Raw genomic sequence first — 13,685 nt, forward strand, 5'->3', positions numbered from 1 at the left:
TTAATTCAATGTGGATCCTGAAAAATTGTAAAGATCTTTTGGAGACAATCAGTTCAAGACTATTATCTGAATATAATAACATTTAAACCTCTGATTTTTCAACACTGTATACTTCTATTCCCCATACTCAGTTAAAATCTCAACTTAAAAACATTATACATCGTTGTTTTTCCTAAAAAGATGGTACACCTAAATACAAATACATAGTTCTTGGTAGAGATTCCTCATACTTTGTAAGAAATAATTCCAAATCATCTTCCAAATATACAGAGGAACATGTTTCCAAAATGCTGGAATTTTTTATCGACAACGTATTTGTCCAGTGTGGTGGACATATTTTTCAACAAACGGTCGGCATTCTAATGGGAACGAATTGTGCTCCTTTACTTGCTGACCTATTTGTTCACTGTTATGAGGCTGACTTTATAGCTGATCTAATTCAAAAAAAAGAATATCGTTTGGCTAGATCCTTTAATCTCAGTTTCTGCTATATAGATGACGTATTATCTTTAAACAATCCTAATTTTGGGTGTTTGATACATCGCATCTACCCTAAAGTACTTGAAATAAAGGATACTACAGACACTGTGAAGTCAGCCTCACATCTTGACCTACACTTAGAAGTCGATGGTAAAGGAAAACTATTGACCACTCTACGACAAACATGATGACTTTTCATTCAGAATTGTCAACTTTCCTTTCATCTGTGGCAACATCCCTTCAGCACCTGCGTATGGAGTGTTCATATCACAACTCAAACCTTATGCCAGAGCTTGCCAAAACTATGCAGACTTTTTGTATTGTGATAGAATTCTGACAAACAGGCTTCCAGAACAGGGTTATGTTGCTACAAGATTGAAGTCATCACTACAGAAGTTTTATGGTTGTCATCATGAACTCGTGGATCCTTATGGTGTATCCATCTGCACCATGAAAACTGATTTATTCAAAGGGTCATACTTTTTCTTTCCTGGATTGTCTACCCCGGACTTGACATTTTATGAGCAACTTGGCAGGTCTTTCTAGGAAAGCAGAGGACACTTACTCTACCGGTGCACCTGGTCTATGCTCCCAGTTTTTAGTGGAATCCGAGTTGCTCATTTGCTTTTGTTACTTGGAATGTATGATTTTAATTACTTTATGTTCTTTGTTGTGTATGTCTGTTTTCCATGTCTGGTTTTTGTCCCAGGGTTACATTCTTTTGATTACCGCTAGAACCTTGGTTCCCTTGATTACTCTTGAACAACAAGTAGGACTCTAATTAGAAGAATCATTTGGGATATAGCTTACTTGACAGATTTTCTTCTCAAATATGTGAAATCCAATTTTTGTTCAGCATTAGACAGTAATAAACAGGGCTTATGTTGAGCAATAACATAGATATTCCCTAAACATCTAGTTCACAGTTTTTAGTTCATATAGATCAATAATTGGCAAGCAGGGGTAATTTTGGTTCAAATTACATGAAGCCAGTTATAAGTCCAGGGGTATAAATTTGTGGTTGCCCATGGTAACAAACCCTCTCTGACCTAGGATTTACTTTGGTCCTTGACCTTCAACCCTTTTTGTTGACACATTATTGTGGACTTCATCAAATGGACCAATGATTTGAACTTGGAAAAGTCCAGAACCTTTTATTCTTGTAAGTAAATTTGAACCCCTAAAAACTATGTGTCATTGCTGTGAGAATTTGACTTCCAGTAATACCTATATGTTTACTTGACACTCAATCAAAATTGAAAATCTGTTTAAACAAGGCATAGTCTGAAGTCACTTCATATCAATTTCAATGTATTTTGAACATGTGTGATTCCAACACCAACCTCAGCCAAGCAAATCTTTTAGTCCAAAAGTGTTTTAGATTAGACATTTGGGTTTCAATGTAAATCTTAAATACATAAAAAACATCACCAATAATGAGAGCAGATCTATTAGCCTCTCCTCTCCGTCTGTCTGTCCATTACACTTCGTGTAATCTTTAACTCAAAAAGTATTTAAGCAGTATTTACCGTATTCAAAGTGCACAGTGATAAAATATATAATGAAAATCTACACCTTATATTTTGTAGAAATTAAATTTTTTTTCCTACATTTTGAACAAGTTGAAATTACCCATTTTTTTGTCTCTTTATGTTGTGAATGGTACTTACTTTATGTAATCTGTAACTCTAAAGTTATTGAAGCTATTAGTCCAACTTTGACATTTGTGGTTATGCTTTTACATATAAGTGTGTGTGTGCTTAAATTTTACCCAAATTGTTAAATGGAATTTGATTTTTTCTATAAATTATACAGAGAAATAGATTTCTACAATGTAAAATAATTACAATAATGTATATACCCTTTGCTAAGTATGTAGTGAAACATTACTATAATATTTTTCTAAATAATGACAAATGAGTCAGTTTATTTAATTTCAGTTTGATATTTCATATAGTTTGTTTATTTTTCCAATTTTAGTATTAAACTGAATATATTTTCATGATTTGTTAAATTTTTGTATTGAATTTGATACCTTTTTTCCTTAATTTTTTAGTGATGGAAAAATTATTTTGTAAAAACAAAATTATTCGTGTCATTTTCATATCAAGATATTGACGAAAGTTATAAGAATAGGCTTTAATTAATGAAAATCATTCTTCATTCTCATTATGTAGTAAACTTTCATGACATTTATGTCTCAGGACTTTGGTTTCCTCTTCACATGAAATGTAAAAAAAAAAAAAGAATTGGTCTTAATTATTGTTTGTACTTTTATGTGGCTGCCCTTGTGCCATATTTCTCTACCTGTTGGGTCACACAACTTTTTGTGGCAGTCTCCTTATGTCATTTCTCTATCTGATGGGTCAGACAACTTTTCATGGCAGTCTCCTTGTGTCATTTCTCTACCTGATATCTCCTTGTGTCTTCTCTCTACCTGATATCTCCTTGTGTCTTTTCTCTACCTGATATCTCCTTGTGTCTTCTCTCTACCTGATATCTCCTTGTGTCTTTTCTCTACCTGATATCTCCTTGTGTCTTCTCTCTACCTGATATCTTCTTGTGTCTTTTCTCTATCTGATATCTCCTTGTGTTTTATCTCTACATGATATCTCCTTGTGTCTTTTCTCTACCTGATATCTCCTTGTGTCTTCTCTCTACCTGATATCTCCTTGTGTCTTTTCTCTACCTGATATCTCCTTGTGTCTTCTCTCTACCTAATATCTTCTTGTGTCTTTTCTCTATCTGATATCTCCTTGTGTTTTATCTCTACATGATATCTCCTTGTGTTTTTTCTCTACCTGATATCTCCTTGTGTCTTCTCTCTACCTGATATCTCCTTGCATCTTTTCTCTACCTGATATCTCCTTGTGTCTTCTCTCTACCTGATATCTCCTTGCATCTTTTCTCTACCTGATATCTCCTTGTGTCTTCTCTCTACCTGATGTCTGTGTCTTCTCTCTACCTGATTGGTCAGACATATATTCCATATGTTGTTGTTGTTTTATATTCCACCTATAATATGTAAGATGCAGCCTCTATCTAGAGGTAATTATGATCATTTAAAAATCTTTTTTACAGGGTAAAATAATCTATCTTGTGACGTATTTGGTAGACAGCTTCAACAGGAACAGGATTAACATGTATCACTTTAGCTACACTGGCCCATCTGTTTTTATAAAAAATGACTATTTTTACTCATTATAGGGGGAATATTAGTGTTCTGTGAATCTTTATGTTGATTTAAGGTCTCTTTTATACCAAGGTTTCCTTTTTTGTTCCCTGTATATGGTATCATGAGCTGAAGTAGATAAATTTTAGTTTTACCACCCACAATATGTCAATGTGACAGTGTTACAGTGCATTTCATGCTAAGCTGTGAACCTTTGTAGGAGTTAGTGTTGATTTTCCTGGATACGACCATTTATTTTCTAGGTCGTTTGTTTTCCCTCGCTTTTAATTTTCTCACTCATGTTTTCCATTATCCTCAGCAATGTCCATTAACTAGTTCATGCTAAATGAGAAACAATAGAAAATGTAATTATTGTATATTAGTTCAGATCTGAAGAACTGATTATCAAGTAATTTGTAATGGATACCCAAGTATGGAGAGTATTTCAGTGAAATCTGAATTTATTATATGCCTTGAAGATTTCAATCTATGGATACTGAAATATCACCATGTATTTTTACGTTGTGTCATTGTTCATAAGTCACACCTATTTTTAGTAATAATGTTGATATTTTTGTTTATCTGTAATCTGTACTTTTTCTTTTTGATCATGCTGACAGATATTTTTTCTTTCTCCCATTCTAAGTTGGTGGTTAAAAATGCATGTGACTTATTAACAACTGAGCATTTATTATATTTCTTTGAGGTTTTCCTGCCATTTTTCATTTCCGAGATTTCTACAGATTTCATTGGAGAAACAGATTCCCCTCTAGTGCTCTTGGAGATTACAAGATTTCTCCACTCTCAATAGATATATATTTTCGATTTAATTCACTCACTGAAATGTAGAACTTAACTATCTTGAGTGGAAAAATCTTGTAATTCCATCGAGACTGAAGAAGAATTTATATATCTCACACACAGATATTTTTCTATCTCTCATACAAAATATTAAAAAATAACTGTCCAAACATTGGGAGTGATTGTGACGTGACATCAAACCTTTAAATGATATCGCTCACTTACAGTGTATCGTTTCACTTTTTTGCGAAACTTGGTAGTCGAATAAATAAATGTACAGTAAAATGACTGAAAATGCAATAACTGGATTACTGATAAAGATGATGATAGTTAATCTCAATTTTAATACACGTACTGACAATATCGTATGGAATATCTCATCTCATGCTCTCTAAATGTTACTTTTCTCCCTTTCTAAGGTATGTTCATATTCTTAAATTTTCCATTTATGTTTCACTAATTACATATCTGCCTGACCACATTCTGCATCCATGTAGAATACCATTTAACAGGAAATATTTTGCTATTTTATAGAGACATTAATTGAAAGCATAAAAAGAAAAGCTGAAGACCTTATAGTTGCTTCCCTCTTCAAAAATTATTTTAAACTAATGAGTATTTCTAAAAATGACAACTTTTTAATTTTACCAAAAATTGTGAAAGCTCATAATCATTATGGTTTACAATATAAATACATGTGTCCTGGGGATCAAATTTGCTTCAAAGAGTTGAAAGTCCTTGACTTTTCCAACTTTCAAATCAGTAGTTCACTTGAGGAGAAATGAAAGTCCTCTGTACAATGTGACCTTGGTCGCACACAAATTTGAACTTCTGGTGTCCTGTAGATCATGTGGTAGAGAGATTTGATAGAAACTATGCTTCATTATGTGAATTATTTTGGAAAAGGAGTTTTTGGTTCAGAAAATCATCTCTCCTTAAAAATATATTCAACTCATTTATTGATATCACTAAGCCCTAAAAGTAACTACTTCAAATTGCTTTAATATACATTATTGGACGTCAGTCAGAGAGTTAGCCATGGGAAATTCTGTTAATTGATTCAATTAAGTGACATATATGTAAATTAGGTTTGACGACAAATCCGTTGATTGGTTCAAAAATCAAATTACCTATAAATCATGCCTGGAAAGGAAAAAGTGATTGTTGTGACATCGCTCGTTTTTGGAATTAACTTCGGATTATCCATGATATGGCTGTGGAATATATGATGAATGGAGATTTAGTGTGGATCAGATCCAGGAAGACATTTATTAGATTGTTATACTTAAATTTTAATTCATCACTGAATTTGAATGAAAGTGTGATTTTTAGTCCTTTTTTTTTATCAGAGTGACTAGTTAAATGTAATTAAGAAAAATTCATAGGAGTTTACAGTGGCTTGGCCACCTAAAAAGTAAGATTGGTCTAAGGATTGATTGGGAAATAAAAAGATTTTATATTTGTATTTGTTGTTGTTGTTTTTGTTGTCCTTTTTCTGAGGCGTACAGCATGTAAGAAGGTATGCAAAAGAGAAATATTTTGGAGAAAATATATAGGATAAGAGCAAGGCTGCGGGAGATATAGTGTGAAGCAAATACATGAAAACAATTGTTGTTTCTTGTTTTACTGCTGTCCATTGCTCCAATCAGACAGTAAACCAGTCTGTCATTTGAAAGTTATTCTCTTTGCTCAAAATTAAAAAAGAAAAGGACTCAAAGTTGGGAATATGAAAAAGGTCCATTTTTGTTTCTTATTTCACACTCATGATTCCTTTACTTAAATTTGTATTTATGTATTTTATTTTTAATTATTATAATTAGAAGAAAGTCGGCTATTCTAGTTATTCCCAAAGCATATTTTAGCCTATAATCAAAGCAAAATGATTTTGTGTATGGTCTGTTACATTGACATGATGAGTTTATATTATTTTCTACTATTATTGCTTGACCCTTACTTGTTTAATCATTTATTCTGAGAACTTAAACTGCAGTAATAAGATATTTAAAAATAAGAATTTTCCATCAAGATTTACCTCTTGTTTATTCTACAAAAACTGAAGGGGAAATGACTAATTTTTTTCCAACATTAATCGATCACTATGCAAAATAATAAAAACACTATCTTTGTAAATTTGTAGCACCTTGTGACATCCCTAGGATGGCATCTTAAGACACCATGTTTGTTATATCTAAGAAAGAGTAATCAAGGGAACCAAGGTTATAGCGGTAATCAAAAGAATGTAATCCAGGGACAAAGACCAGACATGGAAAACAGACATTCACAACAAAGAACATAAAGTAACTAAAATCATACATACAAAGTAACAAAAGTAAATGAGCAACTCGGACTCCACTAAAAACTGGGAGCATGGTCCAGGTGCACCGGTAGGGTAAGTGTCCTCTGCTTTTTTAGAAACACCCGCCGAGTTGCTCATAAAAAGTTAAGTCCGGGGTAGACAAACAAGGAAAGGAAAACTATGACCCGTTGAATACATCAGTTTTCATGGTGCAGATGGATACACCATAACGATCCACGAGTTCATGATGACGACCATAAAACTTCTGTAGTGTAGCAACATAACCCTGTTCCAGAAGCCTATTTGTTAGAGTTCTAGCGCGATACAAAAAGTCTGCGTAGTTTTGGCAAGCTCTGGCATAATGTATGAGTTGTGATATGAACACACCATACGCAGGAGCCGAAGGGATGTTGCCACAGATGAAAGGTAAGAAAGAAAGAAAACTCTCAAAAAGGGGAGATAACTCTTTACCCTTTTTTTCCGAAACACTCAGAGGTCATTGACCTAGTTTCTCCCTGAAGATGCTTAATAGTAAACAAACTCCCTAATTAAAGCCAACCTGTTAGGTGTTATAAACAGTTTTCTGCCTTCATCTGTTTCAAAAAGATAGCAGTCATTGCCAAAAAAACATTTGATCTGTATTGTAACAGTCAATTTCCACTCAAGTACCTTCCTCTGTTTAGCATCATTTCAGTTCAAGACTCGCTCTCTTAATGTGATTGGTTACCTTTAAATTACTCTAGAGATCTGCTTTCTCAATTATTCACCTTTCTATATAATGCTGTAATTAGAAAGTTAAAATTAGATTTGTGTTTTTCTTTTATTCTTTTACTACCTCTTCTGATCAGGGGCTTAATTTCCTTCGTGTAACAGGTAAGGTGTATTTAGATACCAGTATTGTTTTAGTGTATTTCAGGGATATATTAGGATAATCATGGTGAATTTTTTTAATTGCTAATTTATAAAATTGCATCACTAATTATAATAGATGCGATATAATGTATTTGTTTTTGCTCAGTGTTGGTAAATGTGTTGCTTTCAAGTAAGCTTGAGTCATTTATTCTCTATAGTTGCAATGTCTCATACATGTACTTGGAGTCCTGGTTTCTGCTTTAAAAATACTTATCTGTACAATAACATTTGTACCATATTAGTTGTGTCAGATATTTACAAAAATAGCAGTAGTATAGCTAACTGTTTCATTGTATGTCCTGTCTTTCGAGCTTTCTGTGGAAATCATTTACACCCCTTCTGAATGAAAAAATGGGCTTGAAAAGGAGGGGTTGTTTATTATTTTAAAGATTAAGTCAAAAACTGATTGTTATCGGAAAAGGGCAGTTTTTTTGTTAGAGCTTTAAATTCAGTAAGAGAATAGGTGTGAAAATACTATAATTTCGTGGATACCAGTTTTCATAGATTAGGGATGAAACACAAGTTTATGGATTCTTAAATTCGTGGATTTGAGGTTTTCAGTATACACATCTGTGGAAACTCCTATTCATTGGTAACCAAATTTTGTGGTTTGGCCTACCCAAGAAAATCACGAAAATTGGTACCCCAAAAACAATAGTACATTCACAGTAATAACGTTTATTTAACTATTAAGGCAAAATAAATATGTCTGTTTCCTGCTACCTACCCTAGATTTTTGTGCCTACCCTCAACATTTAATGGCCATTTTGGCTTAAACACTGTTAAAGTTTAGGTTGGTTTCCCATTAACTCAATGTAAAATGTTTACGAAAAATAAAATAATTTCTCTATATACCTATTCTTATATTTTTTTTGCTGGTACATGTAGCAAGAAACAAAACTTTTTTTTTGCCTAGTGGCACAGCTATACACATTCACATCCCAGGGGTAGTGTTTGCTGCTGAACATGCAGTCTATTTGTGGACTCAATATTTCTGTTTTTCCTCAAAATAATTAGATGAATGATCATACACTGTCAGTGATGGGAAATTAAGGCAAATAACAATATAATATGTTTAATTATCAGAAATGGAGCGATTGATGACTTTTGATTCCCAGGAATCTAATGGCTTTGGAATCAAATTATATCTCTAGTGGAACATATAACTATCAATGATTATCATTCTGTGAATTGTACAGTGACTTTGAAATAATCATATTGGGTAAGTTAGGGTTCACACCATTTGAAGTCATTTTGAAGTCACTGCTTGTTTGTGAGTTAAGTGTTTAGTGCTGTGAAAGTTGTAGTTCTTTCATCTCTGAGTAAGTAAGGGTCCAGTCTTTCACAACTTTGTTTCGTGACTTTTTTCCATAAAAAAAATTATAATGGTTATCTGTCTTTAATGTCTTGACCAATCATTCTTTGCTGTAGTATAAATGGTCATTTGGCACACTGGTTCATTTTGATGTTATATTCAGCACAATTAATTTAAAATTGAAGTTCCTATACCTCTATTTGATCCCTGTTTGGTGTTAATGTAGGTTGAATTGAGATTTTCAGCAGTAGTGATTTTACTCTTAAAGTGTCCTTGAAATAAACTAAATACATCAATATTATAACTTCAATATCAGAGTAATTCTGATGTTCTCTGCTGCTATCTTTGTTCCTCACGTTCAGCCATTCTTGGCAGTTTTTTGGACTCCTCTGGTTTTATCCATTTCATAGCATTAATATTTTTTGCCCAGTGACCCTCAGTTTTATTTTCATAGTTTGATTAAACATACCTTAAAATGTTTTAAATGTTTTTTTTTATGAAATTCTTGTTTGTGGTATAACTCCGATTGATCCGGATTCTTTCAGTTCACTTAAATACCTGAATTGTTGTTTTGTGTTAAAATGTTTTTGAAATAGACCTATCTTTTTGATGAGTAATTACAATACTTAATTGCTACAAGACAAACATTTGTTAACAATAAGCTTTGTTTATCCTTGCACATGGTATGTTCTTCTTCAGCAGGCTCCCTGTTTAAATAATCTCTTTAATTTTCTCATTGTGAACATATGTGAAACTATCTTTTCGGATTTATTGTTCGAAATTTATGACCTATATTAGATTCATAAGGAAAAGGTTTTATGCATGAATGTTTAGATTGATGATAGAAATGTAAAAATACTGATAATGAGTTCCTTACATTGTCATAAAATACATCCTCAGACACCTCTTTTAACTTTTTTTCATAAAATGGAAGATTAACTTTCACAGGACTGCCTGTCTCTTATAATTTGACCAGAATTTATTTGGTTATTTGGTGATGTACGGCAGGTGGATAGCTGGGTGGGCAGGCAGCAGCCAAAATTTGTCCACTCTCTTAACTTGAACAGCCTTTGACAGAATCTTCACAAATTCAGATATGTTGCTTTCTGGTAAATAAAAGGTCTGAATTGATGTTCACGCTTTTCTTTGTCTGTCATTTTGTCTAACTCTCTGAATTTTGTCACAGTTATTTCAGCTCTTAGTGGATGGATTTTTTTTCAAATTTGCTGTCAGGCTTTATATATTAGTAGATGGAGCATGCATTGTAAGCTATTTTGATTGCTGTACAATATTATCTTCCACTTTTTAGGGACTTGAGCATTTTTCACTAATGACAGAGAAAATTTCATCACAAAAATCTTGTCTACCCTCAACATAACATATTATGAACAACTCAGAGGGTGTTTCTAGAAAAGCAGAGGATACATGCTTACCCTACCAGTGCACCTGGTCCATGTTCCCAGTTTTTAGTGGAGTCTTGATTGCTCATTTAATTTCATTTCTTGAATTGTACTTGTTATTTTGTTCACTTCATGTTCTTTGTTGTGTCTATTTTCTTTGATTATATTCTTTTGGTTACTGTTCAGATCCTGGATCATTCGATTTCCCCATTCTAATGGATGGATTGATTTCAAATTTACTATGTGAATTTATCTTAATGGGGCATAGGATGTAAGCAATTTTGGTTGCTGTCTGATATGAACTTCCTGTAAGAGATGGATGTTTGTTTGTTTGTTGGGGTTTAACGTCCGAGCAGCATGTAAGAGATGGAGTATACATAGCATGATGTCCAACCTGTTTTATTAGTTAATGGACCTTTTTATATAGAAAAGTAGGACTTTGCAGGAAAATATGGTTTGCTTCTTGCTTCTAAGTAATTAGGACATAGGTATATATATAGTAATGGTAACAATCCTTCTATCCTTCAAGGTGACTTTGGCTTTTGAAGATATACACATGTATTATCTGATAATTGTTCATTTGTTTAAGTCTGTACTCAGGGGCGATGCGTAGCGGGCATGTGCCCCTCCCTCCCCCTAAAATTTGCAAAGCATGGGTTTTGAGGGGTAGATTAGGGCGGTTTTAGGTTGAAACTTTAATTTCTCACTAATTTTACCACAAAAGATATCTACATTATACCACTCTAGAAGAATATTTCAAAAAATTAACCTAAAAAAAAATTTAACTTTGCACCCCCTAATCTAAAATCCTGGATCCGCCCCTGGTACTTTCACACATCGTAAAATAACTTCAAAATACTTTACCAGATTTTTATGATTTTTTTTATTGTAGTGATAACAGTAATGATAATAATCATAATGATATGTTATAATATTACTGTACATCAAGTGATTATGCCATTAGAAAGTAATCAAACCCTTCACATATACCTGGCACATGTGTATAAGAAAACATGTTTCCATTACATTTAAAAGTTTTTTTCATTAAGCAGTATAGTACTTACAGTTAATTTTAATCACCACAAATTTCACAACAGTTACTGATTGAAAATACCCATCATGAACTTTGTGAAGTTATTATGGTGAAATAAATATAGTAGTTCTACTGTAAACTTTCTGTAGCCATGCCTGAACTTTTGAATTTTATATATTTTCCAATTTCTTCAAGTTGTGGGACTCAAATTCAGGTACATTTTGTACCAGTGTTATACATTTTGACACCCATGTCAGAAAGCGCAAAAATATTCTTGAGAGCATTCTTGATTATTATCATTATTATTGTTATTAAGATAATGTTTTCGTTTTCCAAACATCATTATGGAGTTATTGCCCTTGACCTGACCTTGAGAAATGCACTTGTTTCTGGATGATAGAAAGTAATTTATTTACAAATGAGCAAATCTAATTGATTATTTTGTGTTTATTTGTAAACATGATATAGAGTTCATTTTGGGTCAATATTAAGGTCGTTGACCAAACCATGCCAATGCATTGAATGTCACTTCATCATGATGTATCGCTGATCAAATAAGATGGGATTTTCTACGTTTCTGTCAAGTTTTCCATGTCATGATGGATGTCAGTCAGTCTGGGTTATCAAATATGTCACTTATCTTTGCAGTGAATATAAAATTGTTTTTACAGAGCTGTCTTAATCTTTTTCTATTCTTGATATTTGATTTTGCTAATGTATGTTTGCAGATAACTGTAAAAAAATGTTTTCTATCTTTCTGTTAGTTCTTGTCAATATAGTTAGGTAGGTAGGGCAGGATTTCAGTTAAGGGATGTGTGTATATAAATGAATGACTGAACTGATGGAAACTGTCTAATATGCAATTTTCTAGCAAAATTTAACATTATATGGGAGGCAAAGAGGGAGGGTTAAATGGCTCTATCTCCCTGGAATATGCAGACCTTTTCACAAAAAAATTGTAATTGTGAAATGTATCATGAAATATGATGTTGCAATGCTGTTTATATTATGGCATCATAAATTATGATCATTTTTACTCTTATGAGAAAAGTAATTTGTCAAAATAGAGGGCAAGGCTTGATACAGATATATGAATGACAGGTACTTTTTACAATATGGTGGTCTTATATATTGTAGTCATACGATATGTGTGTTGGTAAGTCAAACTTGTAATTTATAGATTGTTTTACTACTTCTGTCAAGGTTGGTATGTATACATGCACCAGCATTCAGCATTAATTAGTACATGTATTAGTATTGTAAAGTTTTACCAAGTTGTCTTAGCTGTTTTTACCGGTTTCATATAGGTTGATTTTATTCAACGATCATGATATTTAGTTATTGGTTACCAACCATAGCCATTCAATTTTTAAAAATGGTATATTGTGCCAAATGTTTGCTGCATGTCAATAAATACTATGATGTTCACATTTGAGCTGGGTTGACTCAGTATCTCAATACTTTGATTATTTACAGACATGATATCTATCAATATTACTAGGTGGAGTTATATAAAAAACTTATATTTCAATATTTTTATCTTACTACCTCCATGTTCATCACTGAAGGATATGGGTCAGTTCAGGTCATAACCAATATTTATATGAGCTGAAGTATCAATCATAAAGATAATTTGATGTCCTGAATGATATATTTGTGGTCACTAGGGTTACTGTAAGGAGTAGTATATTTACTAACAGTAATTGATAACTGGAACTGGTCATGGGATTCTTTGGACTGTCAAAATTCATTTATATAGACAGAAAGAAGTGATAATAACATTGTTAGCTGAAACCGATTTCTTGCATGTTATTAGGATTTCAGGATTGGTTTGGTGTCAGATTACACTGTTTAGGCAGTTTGAAATCACAAGGATTCAAAGTCACTTTTAAAAATGGAAAGTCCAAGACTATTCTGAATTTCAAATCAATGAGTCACTTAAAGAGATCAAACAGTCCACAATAAATTAAGTTTCTTAAAGGTTGAGGGTGTTGAAGGTTCAGAACCCAGGTACTGTAAATCAACTTATTTTCAAGGCTACATTATTTTATGAATTCAGAGTGATGCACAAGTTTGCGACAATATATTTTCACGATTATATACAAAATTACATATTTTTATAATAAAAATCATTGATGACAGCATTTTTGGTGAGATTTGTGAAATTTCGCAAAAATTTGTTGCCTGTGAAATAAGCGAAAAATGAATAGCTCGCAAAAATCAGTTGGTTTATAATAAATGAAATTTTTAGGGTCTTAGGTCAGAAATGTAGAGTT

General features: G+C 32.6%; 1 protein-coding gene across 7 annotated transcripts in view; it reads left to right on the forward strand.

The window, feature by feature from the left end:
- The window catches only part of LOC148614359 (protein still life, isoform SIF type 1-like), a 118,678-nt gene that overhangs the window by 16,533 nt on the left and 88,460 nt on the right, over positions 1-13,685 (forward strand). Inside the window, exon 1 of one of the 7 annotated variants that reach the window (XM_088588462.1) lies at positions 7,529-7,622. The exons of the other annotated variants lie outside the window; for them this stretch is intronic. The gene's annotated coding sequence lies outside the window, so the exon portion shown is untranslated. Of the gene's footprint in view, positions 1-7,528; positions 7,623-13,685 lie in introns of those variants that run through there. 7 annotated transcript variants of the gene reach the window in all.

The sequence above is a fragment of the Perna viridis genome, chromosome 6, assembly GCF_037379345.1.
Source record: "Perna viridis isolate PV_CMFRI_1.1 ecotype Kerala chromosome 6, ASM3737934v1, whole genome shotgun sequence".
In the NCBI taxonomy this organism is placed as follows: domain Eukaryota; kingdom Metazoa; phylum Mollusca; class Bivalvia; order Mytilida; family Mytilidae; genus Perna; species Perna viridis.